Genomic DNA, 17538 nt, shown 5'->3' with positions numbered 1-17538 from the left:
CTAAAATGGGATATATTTGATAACTAATGTTGAAACTTGGACTGATTGCTGGGATTTTTTGGCCCGTAAATATGTTTGGATACTTTTCCTAGAAAAGTCCAGGCGAATCTCCAAAATATTTGACTTGCGTAAGAAAATAAATAGATCTTTTATTTGTTGGACTTTTCATCCGTACAAGGGTGAGGCAATTTGGCAGGCACTCATGGAGACCTTATGGCTTGCACTGTGGCTGGAAATGAAGTGGGCACTGCTGAGGAAGTGTCGGGGGTTGAAGTATGGTGGTGCTGGGCTCAGGATACGATACAGAAGATGGAGTAACCAAAAGTATGCAATATTTATTTAAGAACACAAGAATAAAAGTAAACAACAGAATAGGAATGAGTAAGCAAACAAGTTTACACCTTCACTTATCTAGACACAGTGTACTATCAACTACACTGTACTGATGCTAATAATACATTAGTACAAACAATAAACTATAAGGCCTCATGTCCATGGGGAAAATCAGGCCCGCCGCGGATTCTTCATGCAGAATCAGCGGGTCCCCCCTTTCCCAGGGACATGAGGCTAAAAAAAGATTAAACTTACCTGTCCGGACGCTGCGGATCTTCCCTCCGTCGCGGCCGGATGTGCTCGGCATCCGGTGTGGTGCTACTTGCATTTGTTACCACAGAATTTGGTGTGGAATTGCTGCAAATTTTACTCCCTTGCTTGAAGAGGTGAAGTCCACAGTGAAAATCCACAATGCAAATTGACATGCTGTGGAGTTTAACCTCTTAGTAACCACACATAAGTGCTTTCACATCCTGGGTATCTGGACTTTATTCTGCAGGGCCGTGAAAGCACGTTGGCCCTGCAGAATAAAGTAGCGCGGTCGGGGAGTGCGAAAGCTCCCTGCTTGGACCTGTTACTAGGTGCTGCGGTGTGCCGGTCACGTACGCACCGTTATTAAACAGATATAATAGTGATAATGTGAAAGTTTAAATAAAAGATCCGACCCATGAGGGGAGATGAAACTACTCACCTAAGGCTCCTAAGGCGATGTTCCCCGATCTCTTCCTCCACTGACCTTTCACCGGCTTCTGCACATGCACCCGCCGGCAAAATGGTGGACACATGCTCAGAAGCCGGGGAAAGTTAAAATATCCTTGCTCTTGGCTACTAAAGGTAAGCAAAATCCTGGAGCCACTGGATAACGGTGATCACATAAAAGTTAAAGTTTCATCTCCCCTGGGGATGGAACTTCTTACCGGAGGCCCCCAGATTTGTCAACCAATGCGATCATCCTCCACGGACCTACCATAGCTTCTGTGCGAGTGCAATGGGGCCTGAAACACCTTCAAGCAAAATGTCTGTTCTGAAAGCCACCGGCTGCTCCTTTTGGTTTGGGCCCCGTTGTGAATAAGGACATAAGATTAGGGCCACAATGGGTATGTTTCTGAACACGCGACAAACGGGGGTATCCATTTTGGGGTGCAAAATCTGTCTTTAAAATGATGCATTTGCAAATATATGAAATTTTATTTTTTCTCCTCTAAATTGCATTAACTCCTGAAAAAAACAGTGCAGTCAAAATACTTATGACCACAGTCAGTGAATACATTAAGGCTGCCGGTCCACAGGCGAGATGTCATAGTGAGATCCGCGACGATAAATCGCACGCAGAGCTCACATGACACGCTTTCCATGGGATAACTATGGAAAGCACAGCCCAACGTCCATGAGCGGAGAATCATAGCGATTCTCTGCTTGCGCGATTAAAATTGCGTCATGACGCGATTTGCCGCAATTCTCTGCGGTGAGCCTATCATTTAAATAGGCTCATCGTGGAGATCTTGTAGTGCGCCTCCCTCCTCACCCATAGCAGAATATTACTAGCAATATTCTGTCCCGGCCATGGACAGGCAGCCTAAGCAATGTATTTTTTAAAATGACACTAGAGATGAGCGAGTATACTCACTAAGGCACATTACTCGAGCGAGTAGTGCCTTAGCCGAGTATCACCCCGCTCGTCTCTAAAGATTTGGGGTCGGCGGGGGGCGTGGAGCAGCGGGGGAGAGCAGGGAGGAACGGAGGAGAGATCTCCCTCTCTCCCGCCCGCTCCCCGCCGCAACTCACCCGCGTCGGCCCCCAAATCTTTAGAGACGAGCGTGGAGATACTCAGCTAAGGCACTACTCGCTCGAGCAATGTGCCTTAGCGAGTATACTCGCTCATCTCTAAATGACACCTATGAGCCTTTACAATTTTGGTTTGATGTAGGAAAACAAACTGTTCCTCAAAATTGTAATAACACGAGAACAGAAAAAAATATTTCCTGGTGCCTTGAATTTTAGACTTTATTCTTGGTATTTTTGTTCCGCTGAATCCAGAAATACAATCCATTTTGTTCTAGGAACTCAAGTTTTTGAGATATTCCTGTTTTCTTCTTTATTTTTGTTATATTTCCTTTATTTTCCTGCCAGCATTTGCTTACTATTAGTACATATGATACATATTGTCACCACTATCTCTGTGTATTGCACGTGCAAATATTACATGCTTAAATACGCCTGTGAATTCAGCCTAACCTTTGTATTGTCGTAAATGTACCAACCCATAAAAAATGTATCATGTCATTTATGCTACATGATTAACGCTGTAAAAATAAACTCCAAAAAACAATGGCAGAAGTGATGTGTTTTTTCTCCCAGCCCTCAAAAAAAAATGAAAGCTATATAATTCATTAAATGCACCAAAAAATGGAACAAATGAAAACAGCAGCTCACCACGCAAAAAGCAAACCCTCATATGGCCATATCGACAAAAAAGTTACGGCTTTTGAAAAGCAGAGATGGAAATCCCCTAAAAATTAAGACAAAACAGGCCACGTCACTAAGGGTTAAAGTCTAAATGCCATATGAACTGCAGCACATACAGTGTATTTTGCTCTGGGGTGTTTTCAGGATCAGTGGCAGGGTTTTTCTATAGCACTTTTCAATGCCTGCGTTTTGCCGCAGATTCCGCAAATGGAATTCACGCGAGTGAATCGGTCTTTAGGATTGTATAGTCCTGGCCTCGGAGGTGTATTGCAGTGTGTAGCTCCAGTGATTGCACTGTTCCCTCACTGTTCTCTCTCTTTCATTGTTGCAGATACTTGTATAAAAAATGTATCCAACACGTTGTACATTGTGTCACAAGATATGCAAATAGACAAGCAATTACAAACCTATGCACTCACCTTGCAAAATCTTTTGTCACTTCAATATTTGCGAAGAACATGAGTCATATAATCCTCTCTGTTACAAGAAGCATTACCATAATGAAGAGTGATGGCTGGAGACCACTGCTGGAGTCGAGCCAATGACCTATTGTGTACAGCTACCAGCCTCATGCGTTATGTATCGTGCACTCCTGCCATGCTGACGGACTAGAATATCGTGCCACTTTGACACATTTAAACGAGGAGGAGGCAAAGCAAAGACTCCAATGTACTGCTTAAGGGCTCCTGCACGCTGGAGCCCGGGCAATAAAAGTGCGCGATTGTCCAGCACTGTGAGAAATCGCAAAATTATGAAGCCAATGGCTCATGTCACATGTGAGATGTTTGAATGCTTGCCATGCAATGTGAAAACAAAATCGCAGCATGTTCATTATTTTCGCAATCTTGCCCATGGTCGCCAATGGGGCTTGCGGCAGCAGCGCTGGCCCCACTGAAAGCAATGGGGGAAGATCGCGATCCTCTGTTGCAGCTGTGACAGGGGATTCTTTCATCCCCGCGGGGAGTACCCTCATCACTGAACACCCTGCTGCTGTCACAGTGTTTAGTGATGATGCGACTCCCAGCGGAATAAAAGGAATCCCCTGCTGCAGCTGTCACAGCAGCGGCCGAAGATCGCGATGTTTTCACTATGTATTCAGTGGGGCCGGCGCTGCAGTTGCTGCCGGTCCCATTGAGAACTAAGTTAAAGGGGTTGTCCCGCGCCGAAACGGTTTTTTTTTTTTTTCAAACCCCCCCCCCCCCCCCCCGTTCGGCGCGAGACAACCCCGATGCAGGGACGTAAAAAAAAAACCGCTCAGCGCTTACCTTAATCCCGGCGCTCCGGTGACTTCTATACTTACCGGTGAAGATGGCCGCCGGGATCCTCTTCCTCCGTGGACCGCAGCTCTTCTGTGCGGTCCATTGCCGATTCCAGCCTCCTGATTGGCTGGAATCGGCACGTGACGGGGCGGAGCTACACGGAGCCGGCATTCTGCACGAGCGGCCCCATTGAAGACAGGAGAAGACCCGGACTGCACAAGCGCGGCTAATTTGGCCATCGGAGGCCGAAAATTAGTCGGCACCATGGAGACGAGGACGCCAGCAATGGAGCAGGTAAGTATAAAACTTTTGATAACTTCTGTATGGCTCATAATTAATGCACAATGTACATTACAAAGTGCATTAATATGGCCATACAGAAGTGTATAGACCCACTTGCTGCCGCGGGACAACCCCTTTAAACCTCTGGATGTGACAGCTGTAACAGCTGCAGCTGGGGATCACAATCTTCTCCCATTGCTCCTCATACATCTCCTAACCATCTGCTAACCCTCTCTATCCTGCTGCTACTAGCTGCTGGGGATATCTCTCCCAATCCTGCCCCACCCTCCACTGCTCCTAGCTATCACCCCCCTACCTGACTCACTAATAAAATCCCCAAGCCCAACTGTTAGCCCATGCATACCCTCCCCTAACTCCTTTAAATGTGCCCTCTGGAACTTCCAGTCAGCATGTAATAAACTCCCCAGCATACACGACTTTTTTACTGCAAAATCTTTAAGTCTGCTCGCTCTCACAGAAACGTGGATACAGCAGTCTGACACGGCCTCCCCTGCTGCACTGTCTTACAATGGCCTGCAGTTGTCTCATACCCAAGACCAGATGACAGGCGTGTCGGAGGAGTAGGTACTCTTCTCTCCCTGAAATGTACCTACCAGGTCATCCCCCTGTACCCTCACTCACTTTCCCATCATTTCAAGTACATATGCTACGGCTTTTCCATCCGCTGTCCATGCGAGTAGCCGTTATCTACCGCCCCCCAGGTGCTCCTCGCCTGTTTTTGGACCACTTTGCTGCCTGGCTCCCTCACTTCCTCTCCTGCAAAATTCCAACCCTCATCTTAGGTGATTTTAACGTCCCCACTAATGACCCCAACTCCCTATCTGCCTCTCAGCTTCTTTTGCTCACCTCCTCCCTTGGTCTCTCTCAACTCACAGCCTCTCCCATTCACAGGGATGGCAACACTCTTGATCTGGTCTTCCTCCGTCTCTGCTCTGCTTCCAACTTCACTAACTCCCTGCTCCCGCTCTCAAATCATCACCTCCTCTCTTTCTCTGTCATGCTCCCTAACATCTCTCCAGACCCACCTACCTACTGTACCTACAGGAAACTTAAAGCCATTCACACACAGGACTTTGCTGAATCTCTATAGTCCTCTCTGTCCCCTATCTCTCTCCTCTCCTGCCCCAACCTGGCTGCCGCTGAATACAAAACCGCTCTCAAACATGCCCTGGATGAAGCGGCACCCCCCCATGACCCGAGCCATCCGATGTAGAACGCGGCAACCCTGGCTCACACCTCAAACATGTTTCATCCGGCGGTGCTCTAGAAGTGCTGAATGGCTGTGGAGGAAGTCGCAAACGTCCGCAGACTTCCTCCACAACAAATTCATGCTCAGAACCTACAACCTCGCCCTCCATCACGCCAAGCAAGTCTATTTCACCTCTCTAGTCTCCTCACTATCCCACAACCCTAAACGGCTCTTTGATACTTTTCACTCCCTTCTCAGCCCTAAACCGCAGCCCCCTGTGACAGATCTCAGTGCTGTAGAGTTGGCTTCTTACTTCAAAAAGAAAATTGATGACATCTGTCAGGAAATAACATCCCAATCCCAGACTAGCCCTGACCCTAGTCTTGTCAGCACTGCATCTAGCTCCTGCTCACTGTCTGTACTCAGACCAGTGACAGAGGAAGAAGTCTCCAAATTGCTCTTCTCTGCTCGTCCCACCACCTGCGCTAGCGACCCCCTCCCCTCACACCTCCTCCGATCCCTCTCCCCAGTGGTCATCTCCCATCCCACCACTATATTAAACCTCTCTCTGACCACTGGCATCTTTCCCTCTTCTTTCAAACATGCCATTATATCCCCACTGCTAAAGAAGCGGACTCTGGACGCGACTGATGCTGCCAACTACCGACCCATCTCTAATCTCCCCTTCATCTCCAAACTACTAGAACGCCTGGTTTACTCCCGCCTTGTAAGCTATCAGAGCACTCTCTCCTAGACCCCCTACAGTCTGGCTTCCGACCTCAACACTCAACAGAAACTGCCCTTACAAGGGTATCCAATGACCTACTGACAGTCAAATCGAGGGGCGATTACTCCATACTGATCCTCCTCGACCTTTCCGCTCTTTCAGCGTCTCCTTTGCTGGCTCTACCTCTCCTCCTCTTCCCCTTGCTGTTGGGGTCCCCCAGGGCTCGGTCCTCGGCCCCCTTCTTTTCTCTAACTACACAGCCCCTATTGGACAAACCATCAGGAGATTTTGCCTCCAATACCACCTGTATGCTGATGACACCCAGCTATACACCTCTTCCCGTGACATCTCTGCACTTTTCCTCAAAACATCACTGTCTCTCTGTCCGCTGTCTCTAACACTATGTCCTCTCTCTACCTAAAACTAAACCTCTCTAAACTGACTTACTGGTATTTCCACCCTCCACTAACCGACCTCATCCTGACATCTCCATCTCAGTGTGTTGTGCCACCATAACTCCTAGACAACATGCCCGCTGCCTTGGGGTCATATTCGACTCTGATCTATCATTTACCCCCTACATCCAATCTCTCGCCCGAACATGTCAGCTGCACCTCAAGAACATCGCAAGAATCCGCTCTTTTCTCACTGTGGACACGCTAAAACCGCTTACTGTTGCCCCCATCCACTCCCGGTTTGATTATTGCAACTCGTTGCTGATCGGCCTCCTCTGCACCAGACTCTACCCTCTCCAATCCATCCTGAATGCAGCAGCCAGGCTCATCTTCCTGTCCAGCCGCTATTTGGACGCCTCTGCCCTGTGCCAGTCACTACACTGGCTGCCCGTTAAATATAGAATTCAATTTAAACTCACTACCTTCATTCACAAAGCCCTCCACAGTGCAGCGCCCCCCTATACTGCCTCCCTCATCTTAATCCATCACCCAGCCCGGGCTCTCCGCTCTGCTAACGAAACTAGACTGAGCGCCCCTTTAATTCTAACTTCTCATTCCCGCATCCAAGACTTCTCCAGAGCAGCACCTGTCCTCTGGAACGCACTACCAAAGGACACCCGAGCAATCCAGGACTTGCAGAACTTCAGGCGTGCTCTAAAAGCGCACCTCTTCAGGGAGGCATACCGCATTCCCTAAACAAACCCCTCTGTACTCCGCCTGATAACACGCTCCCTGACATACTGCCTGCAATCCCTGCTAGCCATCATAAACCGCTCCTGCAGTCATACTGTTTCTGCCGTCACACGGCTAAATGTCTGACCATTGTCTATGTGTATAGCATCCCACACTCTCCACCTCGCCATACCGTGCACATCTCCAGCCATTTTACCTTCTGTATCACCCCACTATTCGTAGTATGTAAGCTCGTTGGAGCAGGACCCTCACCCCTATTGTTTCCATCAACTGATTACTATGTAACCGTGGTTCTGTAATTTTAGTATTTTTTGTCTTTCTGTATTCCCCCTGTCTATGTAAGTGCTACAGAATATGTTGGCGCTATACAAATAAAGTATATTATTATTTATTATTATTATTCAATGGGGCCGGCGCTGCTGCCGCCCTATTGAAAGCAATGGGATGAAGGGATATCCCGCAGTAATGCGAGGCTGTTTTTATATGAAAACGCCTCGCATCCTGGGGTTTAGAAGGTTTGCAAAAGCGATATCAGGCTGTGTGCAGCGGCCCTGAAAATTAGTTATTCCAAGTGATTTGCAGATGCAAATATTTTTGTCATGCGGGATTAGTCTGTGCGGACATTTCGGCGTCACAATGTTATCACTTAGGGGCTTGAATTTAGCACCTGTTAACCCCTAATGCTGCAGGGCGTACAGTTACATCCTGCAGCTTCGGCGTATGTCGTCAGGGCGATCTCGCTCCATACAACACGGTGGCCGGCTGTTTCTTACAGCCAGCACGCAACTGCAAAAGCTCTGATAAACCGCGACGCTCATCGCAGCTATTAACATTTTAAATGCTGCGGTCGATTCTAACAGTGACATTTAAATGTCACATAGTATCTGTATCCTGTGCAATGAGCCCTTGTGACCCCTTCACTCGGGCGGATTTAGGGGTTGTGCAAATTTGTGTGCAATATAGTAGATGGAGATGCGTCAAACACTGCGTAACACACCTGGAACTCATTAAATTATTTTAATCGGTGCATCTTTGTTTGCCACGCACAAATGAACTTGCCCTGTAGGCACAAAAAAGTACAGTAAAATATATACCAATGCATGCGCACAAAAGCATAGTTCATTCCACAAATCTGCAGCGATCAGGCCCACACAAATATGCATACGCTCATGTGAAGGGGGGCCTTATGAGCACCTCAAGGTGTGTGCTTTATGGCTTCTGCAATGAATGAAGTTAAAGGGGTTGTCCCGCGAAAGCAAGTGGGGGTATACACTTCTGTATGGCCATATTAATGCACTTTGTAATGTACATTGTGCATTAATTATGAGCCATACAGAAGTTATTCACTTACCTGTTCCGTTGCTGGCGTCCCCGTCGCCATGGCTCCGTCTAATTTCAGCGTCTAATCTCCCGATTAGACGCGCTTGCGCAGTCCGGTCTTCTCCCTTCTGAATGGGGCCGCTCGTGCTGGAGAGCTGCTCCTCGTAGCTCCGCCCCGTCACGTGTGCCGATTCCAGCCAATCAGGAGACTGGAATCGGCAATGGAACGCACAGAGCCCACGGTGCACCATGGGAGAAGACCTGCGGTCCACTGTGGGTGAAGATCCCGGCGGCCATCTTCGCAAGGTAAGTAAGAAGTCACCGGAGCGCGGGGATTCGGGTAAGTACTATGCGTTTTTTTTTTTTAAACCCCTGCATCGGGTTTGTCTCACGCCGAATGGGGGGGCTATTGAAAAAAAAAAAACCCGTTTCGACGCGGGACAACCCCTTTAAGGGCTCTTTCACACGAGTGTACGCATTGTCTTGCTGGCCACACCGCACCTGAAAATCGTGTGAACGAGGAAAAGCCACGATGAAGTCCCAAGTTTAAGTAGCATTTTCTCGTCCATTCACACAAGGGTTTTCCGGGCTGCGGTGTATTGTTTTGCTAATACGTCGCACCCCGGATCTCCCTCGGCCGGCATAAAATCTCAGAATGACTTCTAACGCCTAAATAGTGGCACCTGCATGTTTTTCGCTGCATTGGATGCAGCCGAAATCATTCTCCCTCCCTTTTCTGGCAGCATATAATTCGGTTGCTGATTTCGTATGTGCTATTTTTTCCGGCGCAACATTTTTACCTAGCTAAAAATTGGTCATCTGACCAAATAAATTGGAAGCCAATCCTTCAGATGACGCATTTATATGGCTAAATAGCCACGCAAAAATGCTTATGTAAATAAGGCTTAATGGTCAGAGAAATCTCAATAGACTACTTCAGTCTCCAGAAAGGGTAATATAATACCACACCTTTAACTGAGGGCTCATTCACATGTTCCCTCAGGCGTCCTTCACATGGGCTACAAAAACACGCAGAAGTTAGTCGCACAAAAAAATCACGGCTAACTCGCGAGAAAATCGCATGAATGGACAATTTCCTGCTAGCAAGTCTCAAGCTTAATTAGCTGTGAAATTGCCCATTCACACAATTTGGAGTTGCGTGTCACTGATAAAAAGCGCTGCTGCTCCAGGAGGAGACAGAGGGGCTTTCCTTCATCACTGGAGACTCCCTTTATCTCAGTGGGGATGGAGGGATTCCCCTGCAGGGGAGCTGGATGGATATCCCTGCTGCCAGGAAATCCCTCCATCTCCCTTGCAGGGAAATCCTTCTCTCCCTGCTGCGGGGATATCCTTCTAGCACTGCTAAGATGAAGGGAATCGCCAGTGATGAAGGGGGTTCCCTGGGGACTCCCTTCATCTCGCTCTATCTCCCCGCTGTGGGAAAATCCCCACAGCCCCGCAGAAATGAAGGGAACCCAGAGGAAGTCCTCTCATCCCCGCGGGGACTAATAGGAGCATACAGGAGGACATTTAAAACGTGCTTCTGGGTTTAGCGTCGTTGGACACCCCACACACCCATCCTCCCTTTTTGCTCAGCTCCCATAGGTCAGGTCCTATCTTTTCACACAGCAGGGATTTTGAGTTGCGTGAATTTCAATCACTGATGTTCTCTCTTTTAAGGTACAAGTTTTTTGCGCAGTTAAAATTCCTTCATCTGAACATTTCCATAGGAAACCATTGGTTCTAATAGTCACGATTTTTTGAGGCATGTAAGTTACCTACCCCAATTTCCCCGTATAAAAGAGCCCTGACTCTGTATGAAGTCTACACAGCATTACTGACAAGTAAGCTACAGAAATAGAAAGTATAATGTGTGTTCTGTAGTGGCCAATGTGAAATATGTGTGAATATTTTAAGGTTTTTTCTGACAGTAAACATCACTAATAAAAAAAATATTTAAAAATAAGCCGCCGTAAATGTCATTTTCTGGTAATGCATTCAGCTTAAATGTTTTTCATTTGACATGATAAATACATTTGCATGAATACATTTACTATAATGCTTCAGAAAGCATCTGTTTTGTTCCAAACAGCATCTTAGACCCCAATTTACATATAATTTCATGATTTGTTGCAATTTGAACGTTAAAATCGTCTGTATTCAGGTGCTTCTTATGTAAATGAAGAAAACTGTTCAAGCATATTTATATGCAAAAGCGGATCTTTTCACGATGAACCATCCAATACGTTAGAAAGGGATGAGGAGTGAGGGACATTTAGGAGGAAACCAGCATGAATCTGTGCTGGAGTTAAAGGGAATTGCTTAGAAACAACATATATCATCTACCAATAGGATAAGTTAGAAATACCATATTTTTGAGACATGCTAAAAAGAATCAAGAAACGGAATGAACAGTATGACCAATTACCAACTGAAAATATAAAGAAAGGTGAAAAAAATTCCTTGATAGAAGTGTAGTTTATAGTGGAATGAAGGGAAATCCCAAATGGCAGATGCCTAATAAATTGGCTGTGCCTAATAGACGTGGAATGAACAGGATATATATTGTTTACAGTGGAATGAACGGGTCAGATTCTACATGCAGAAATCCCCAGTGGAAAACCTGTGATCCATCGCAGAAACAAATTGCGCATGAACGCAGTCGGTCGTAGATGTGTGCAATTTTCCACGTGGATGTAGGCGTATAAACAGCGTATCGTTCGCATGGAAACATAGTAACATAGTATATTGGGCTGAAAAAAGTCAAATGTCCATTAGTTCAGCCAGTTTCCACCCCCATGTTGATCCAGAGGAAGGCGAAAACCCCCAATGAGGCAGAAGCTAATTTACCCAATGCTGGGGGAAGAAATTCCTTTCGACTCCCTGGATCAACAAAAGGATCGCTGAAAGGGAATCACCAGAAAGCAGGAGAACATCACTGAGGTGAGATACATAGATTCTCTCTCTTCTTTCTCTCTCCTCTCTCCTTCCCCAGCTGGCATTCTAGCTTTTCTGTGTGGTCTGCGAGCTATTCCGCCAGTCATATGCAATGTTAATTGTAAATTGGCATCTATTGACTTAAATGGAGGCCATCTGCATGGACACGGGCTGAGTTTATGGCCTGATATCGCGCTTGGCCGTGTGAAACTAGCCTTAGAGGTGTGCAGCTACACAACGTGCATCACTCCTCCCCGGATCACAGGGCTGTTAATATTCTCCTTGTCAGTAGCTCAGCTATAATCTAGTAAAAGAGCATGGCCAAAATGCAATGTGCACTTATGTGTATATATATATATATATATATATTTATATATATATATATATATATATATATATATATATATACACACACACATTTTTTTAGAGAGTGGCTAGTGGCCTGTTGGCTGCATTTAGCTTTTGTACAGTTGAGCAAAGACACCGCTGTCCTGAAAAAAAACAGTTGCTGCAGAGAGATTCTTCCCCGATGTCATACAACACAGGAGGAGGCATGTTCACAGTAATCCTATTTTATGTTCACTATCAAAACAGGAGGGATTAAACAAATGTTTGAATTGAGTTTCTCCGAGCTCTAATCTGACGGCATATTGTGGCTGACTAGGTGGGGACACTATGACTTGTTCTTATAGAGGGGGAACATTGCTGCTCTCACATCATTTTTCCAATGAAAGTAGCTCTAGTTGTTGGAAATATTGTTTTTGTCCATTGTCGCAAATGTATCTAAAGACATTGACACGTTCTATACACATAGTAGGGGCTCTCCTCAATAGCACAGACATTTAAAGTACAAAAGTTTTATTGAAGAGCGGCACAAGTTGCGTGAAGCTGTCCTTAACCAGGGTCCAGGACTTTCCCTTATGCTGGAGGTACCACCAAATCCAGTTGCTCCAAATTGACTGTTGGCTTTTAGCTTGTCCTACTATTTGGCTGTTTGGTCTTCAAGAGGTCTCTCTGCCACAGCCTGCCCACCTGCACCACTCCAGTCATTTATTCTAGCTATTGTCTTGTGTTTCCATGCGTCCTTGGGGCCACTATAGAATTACCCCGGCATTCTCTGGGAAGGATGCCCTATAGTGACGAGAGACTATAACAATTATTACAAGGCTCCAGAGGCGTAACTTGAAGCTCCTGGGCCCCAATGCAAAACCTGCAACAGGGCCCCCAACTATAATGCTTTATTCATAGTACTCGGCTCCCTATATGGAGAAGAGAGGTCTTATGGGCCCCCTAAGGCTCCTGGGCCCGGGTGCAACCGCATCCTCTATAGTTACGCCCCTGCAAGGCTCACATAGAACATTTTGGCATTGTGGCAAACCGCTTATGTATAGGGCGGTTAGCCTATACACCAGGTCAGTTTATTCCATTGTCAATTGTCTTATATATTTTTATTGGTGCTCAGGGCGCTGTCTGGCATCCCCCATTTTATATTGTCTATTTGTACTTTTTTATTTATTGTGCTGCCTCTCTTCTCCATTTAGGTAGCCCAGTACTATGAATAAAGCATTATAGTTGGGGGCCCTGTTACTGGTTTCTCATTGGGACCCAGAAGCTTTAAGTTATGCCTATGATCATTGCTATGTCCAGTTTAATATGGTTGTTGTTAGCCGTTTAGTCGTTCACGACCCTCAGCGACCCTAAAGGCAAGCTCCCTCCATGTTTTTCGGTTTTGCACGGCTTCTTTCAGTTGTGTAATATCCATGCCAGTATCTGCTCTGACAGTATCAGCCATCGTGTCCTTTGGCGCCTGGGTCTTATTTTGCCACTGATCAGTCCAAGCATTATAGATTTTTCTAGTGACTCGCATTACATGGCCAAAATCCGTTAGTCTGAGTCTTGTCATCTTCCCCTCCAGTGATATATCATGTCTAATACGATTCGGGACTTCTGTTTGTTGCTCTCGCCGTCCAGGTGATTCGCAGCAGCTCTCACCAGCACCACAACTCAAACGCATCAATCCTACCACTATCAGCTGTTTTCGCAGTTCAGCTTTCGCATCCATACATACAGTGGTTTGCACTATCCTGCGTTTAGTTGTGATGCTGATATCCTTACTTTTCCAGATTTTGTCCATGTTTAGCATTGTCCTTCGCCCCATTGCCATCCTACGTTTCTCTGGCATGGATTCCCCAGCCTGGTCAATTTTTGAGCCAAGGAAGATGAAGTCTCGCATGCATTCTATGGCTTCATTGTCAATTTTGATTTGGTACTTTTAACTTTTAGATCCTAGCCCACCTTCAGAGGCAGATCATTTGTAAATGTCATTGTCATCAAAGAACAAAATCGCTGCTAGTACAAACTTGATCTATACATAAATTCATTTCTTTCTATGCTGGTTTTAGGTTGAGAATGGTAATTGAAACTTTATGGTAGAGACTCCCATGTTGTGTGCTTGCACACACACGCATTGGCAAAATAAATCAAGCACCTAGAAGGAGTTGTCGGAACGCAATGAAACTTTCTATGTGTGATTATAAGGTTGATATTACTAAGTGATTACAATATCAAAGCAAAAGGATCATTAAATTTAAAGGCACGCCCATATGTTTAAGTCCTAAGGCCTAATTCTCATGGCGGGAATCCGCGGCATTACACTGCAGCTATTAGGTTCTGTTGAACCTAATAGCTCAATGTACATGCTGCGGAATTCGGCAGTATGAAATTACCTGTGGCATTGTCCTATTTGCCGCTGGAGTATGCGCTGACGGCTTCCATTGTAGTTAATGGAAGCCGCCTGTCTTGCTATACTTCAGCTGCAGCACAGCAGAGGTATAGCGGGAATACGCGCCTTGCCCACCGTGTCATGTGACACCGCCGACACGTCATGCGCTGTACTGTGCATGTGCGCCGGAGCATCATGCGGGACTTCGCGCAGTGGATCCGGAGGTAAGTATGGGGTCTTTGGGGGGTTGGGGGGCACCGTGACAGACTCCGCTGCAGTATTCCGCTTGCGGAGACCATCATGGACGTGTGCATAAGGCCTTAGTGTGGATTTTTTCCACAGTATTTCGATAGGATTCTGAAAATCCCATCCACATTACTGCAGCTGTAAATGCTACAGATTTTTCACTCAGTGTGAACATGGCCAAAGGGTTCATTCACAGGTACCCTGTTTCCGCAGAAAAAAAGACCTACCCTAAAAAAAACCAAAAAGCCCTACCCTGGTTTTCAGGATTTTCAGGGAGACTTGAAATATAAGCCCTATCCTGAAAATAAGCCCAGCTGTAAAAACAAAAAGGAATACATTACTTAGCAGGCTCGATTCAGCTTCCTCCCGCTGCTCTCTGGAGCTTCGGGGCCCGGGTGCAAAAGTTCAGCTCGGGCCCCCCCAGGCCCTTTTTCCCCCTCGCCCTGTATCTATGCCTGAGGGCCAATGTCCACGTGCGGATTTTATTTATAGAATCCGCACGTGGCCCCCGCACGGGAGACCCGTGCATCTTACTGCCCAGAGGGATGCATTGGCATCGGTAGGGCAGCTAAAAGCATGCAGATGGGATTCCTTCCTGGTTTGCGGGTCACACGCACAGGAAGAAATCGCAGCATGCTCCATTTTCCTGCGGATCTGCCACACGGATGGCTGCCGCGGCTTCCGTTGAAGCCTATGGAAGCCGTTCGTATCTGTGGCACAGCCGCAGCTGTTTTTGTGCTGTGCCACGGATACACGGGAGAACAGGAGATTTTTTAAAATATTGGTGCGCACGTCCGCCGACCGGAAGAAAGAAAATCCGGCCAGCACAGAGGGGAGCCAGTGTCCGGAGAGGTGAGTATAATGTATTTTCCCTCTCCATGTCTGCGGGCATGTACGGATTACACTGCGGGATTCAGCAGTGAAATCCGTGCGAGCAAGTGGGCATGAGGCCTAAGAGAGAGAGATAGATAGATACATAGATATGAGAGAGACATATAGATAGACAGATGGATAGATATGAGATGTATTCATAGATAGAGAGATATTAGATAGATAGATAGATAGATAGATAGATAGATAGATAGATAGATAGGAGATAGATAGATAGATAGATAGATAGATAGATAGATAGATAGATAGATAGATAGATAGATAGATAGATAGATAGGAGAAAGATAGATAGATAGATAGATAGATAGATAGATAGATAGATAGATAGATAGATAGATAGATAGATAGATAGGAGAAAGATAGATAGATAGATAGATAGATAGATAGATAGATAGATAGATAGATAGATAGATAGATAGATAGATAGATAGATAGGTGATATATAGATACAGTTAGGGCCAGAAATATTTCGACAGTAACACAATTTTCGCGAGTTGGGCTCTGCATGCCACCGCATTGGATTTGAAATGAAGCCTCTACAACAGAATTCAAGTGCAGATTGTAACGTTTAATTTAAAGGGTTGAACAAAAATATCTGATAGAAAATGTAGGAATTGTACACATTTCTTTACAAACACTCCACATTTTAGGAGCTCAAAAGTAATTGGACAAATAAACATAACCCAAACAAAATATTTTTTTTTCAATATTTTGTTGCGAATCCTTTGAAGGCAATCACTGCCTTAAGTCTGGAACCCATGGACATCACCAAACGCTGGGTTTCCTCCTTCTTAATGCTTTGCCAGGCCTTTACAGCCGCAGCCTTCAGGTCTTGCTTGTTTGTGGGTCTTTCCGTCTGAAGTCTGGATTTGAGCAAGTGAAATGCATGCTCAATTGGGTTAAGATCTGGTGATTGACTTGGCCATTGCAGAATGTTCCACTTTTTTGCACTCATGAACTCCTGGGTAGCTTTGGCTGTATGCTTGGGGTCATTATCCATCTGTACTGTGAAGCGCCGTCCGATCAACTTTGCAGCATTTGGCTGAATCTGGGCTGAAAGTATATCCCGGTACACTTCAGAATTCATCCCGCTACTCTTGTCTGCTGTTATGTCATCAATTAACACAAGTGACCCAGTGCCATTGAAAGCCATGCATGCCCATGCCATCACGTTGCCTCCACCATGTTTTACAGAGGATGTGGTGTGCCTTGGATCATGTGCCGTTCCCTTTCTTCTCCAAACTTTTTTCTTCCCATCATTCTGGTACAGGTTGATCTTTGTCTCATCTGTCCATAGAATACTTTTCCAGAACTGGGCTGGCTTCTTGAGGTGTTTTTCGGCAAATTTAACTTGGCCTGTCTATTTTTGGAATTGATGAATGGTTTGCATCTAGATGTGAACCCTTTGTATTTACTTTCATGGAGTCTTCTCTTTACTGTTGACTTAGAGACAGATACACCTACTTCCCTGAGAGTGTTCTGGACTTCAGTTGATGTTGTGAACGGGTTCTTCTTCACCAAAGAAAGTATGCGGCGATCATCCACCACCGTTGTCTTCTGTGGACGCCCAGGCCTTTTTGAGTTCCCAAGCTCACCAGTGAATTCCTTTTTTCTCAGAATGTACCCGACTGTTGATTTTGCTACTCCAAGCATGTCTGCTATCTCTCTGATGGATTTTTTCTTTTTTTTCAGCCTCAGGATGTTCTGCTTCACCTCAATTGAGAGTTCTTTTGACCGCATGTTGTCTGGTCACAGCAACAGCTTCCAAATCCAAAACCACACACCTGGAATCAACCCCAGACCTTTTAACTACTTAATTGATTACAGGTTAACGAGGGAGACGCCTTCTGAGTTAATTGCAGCCCTTAGAGTCCATTGTCCAATTACTTTTGGTCCCTTGAAAAAGAGGAGGCTATGCATTACAGAGCTATGATTCCTAAACCCTTTCTCCGATTTGGATGTGGAAACTCTCATATTGCAGCTGGGAGTGTGCACTT

This window comes from Eleutherodactylus coqui, chromosome 2 (assembly GCF_035609145.1).
Source record: "Eleutherodactylus coqui strain aEleCoq1 chromosome 2, aEleCoq1.hap1, whole genome shotgun sequence".
In the NCBI taxonomy this organism is placed as follows: Eukaryota; Metazoa; Chordata; class Amphibia; order Anura; family Eleutherodactylidae; genus Eleutherodactylus; species Eleutherodactylus coqui.
Note: the sequence above shows the minus strand (reverse complement) of the source record.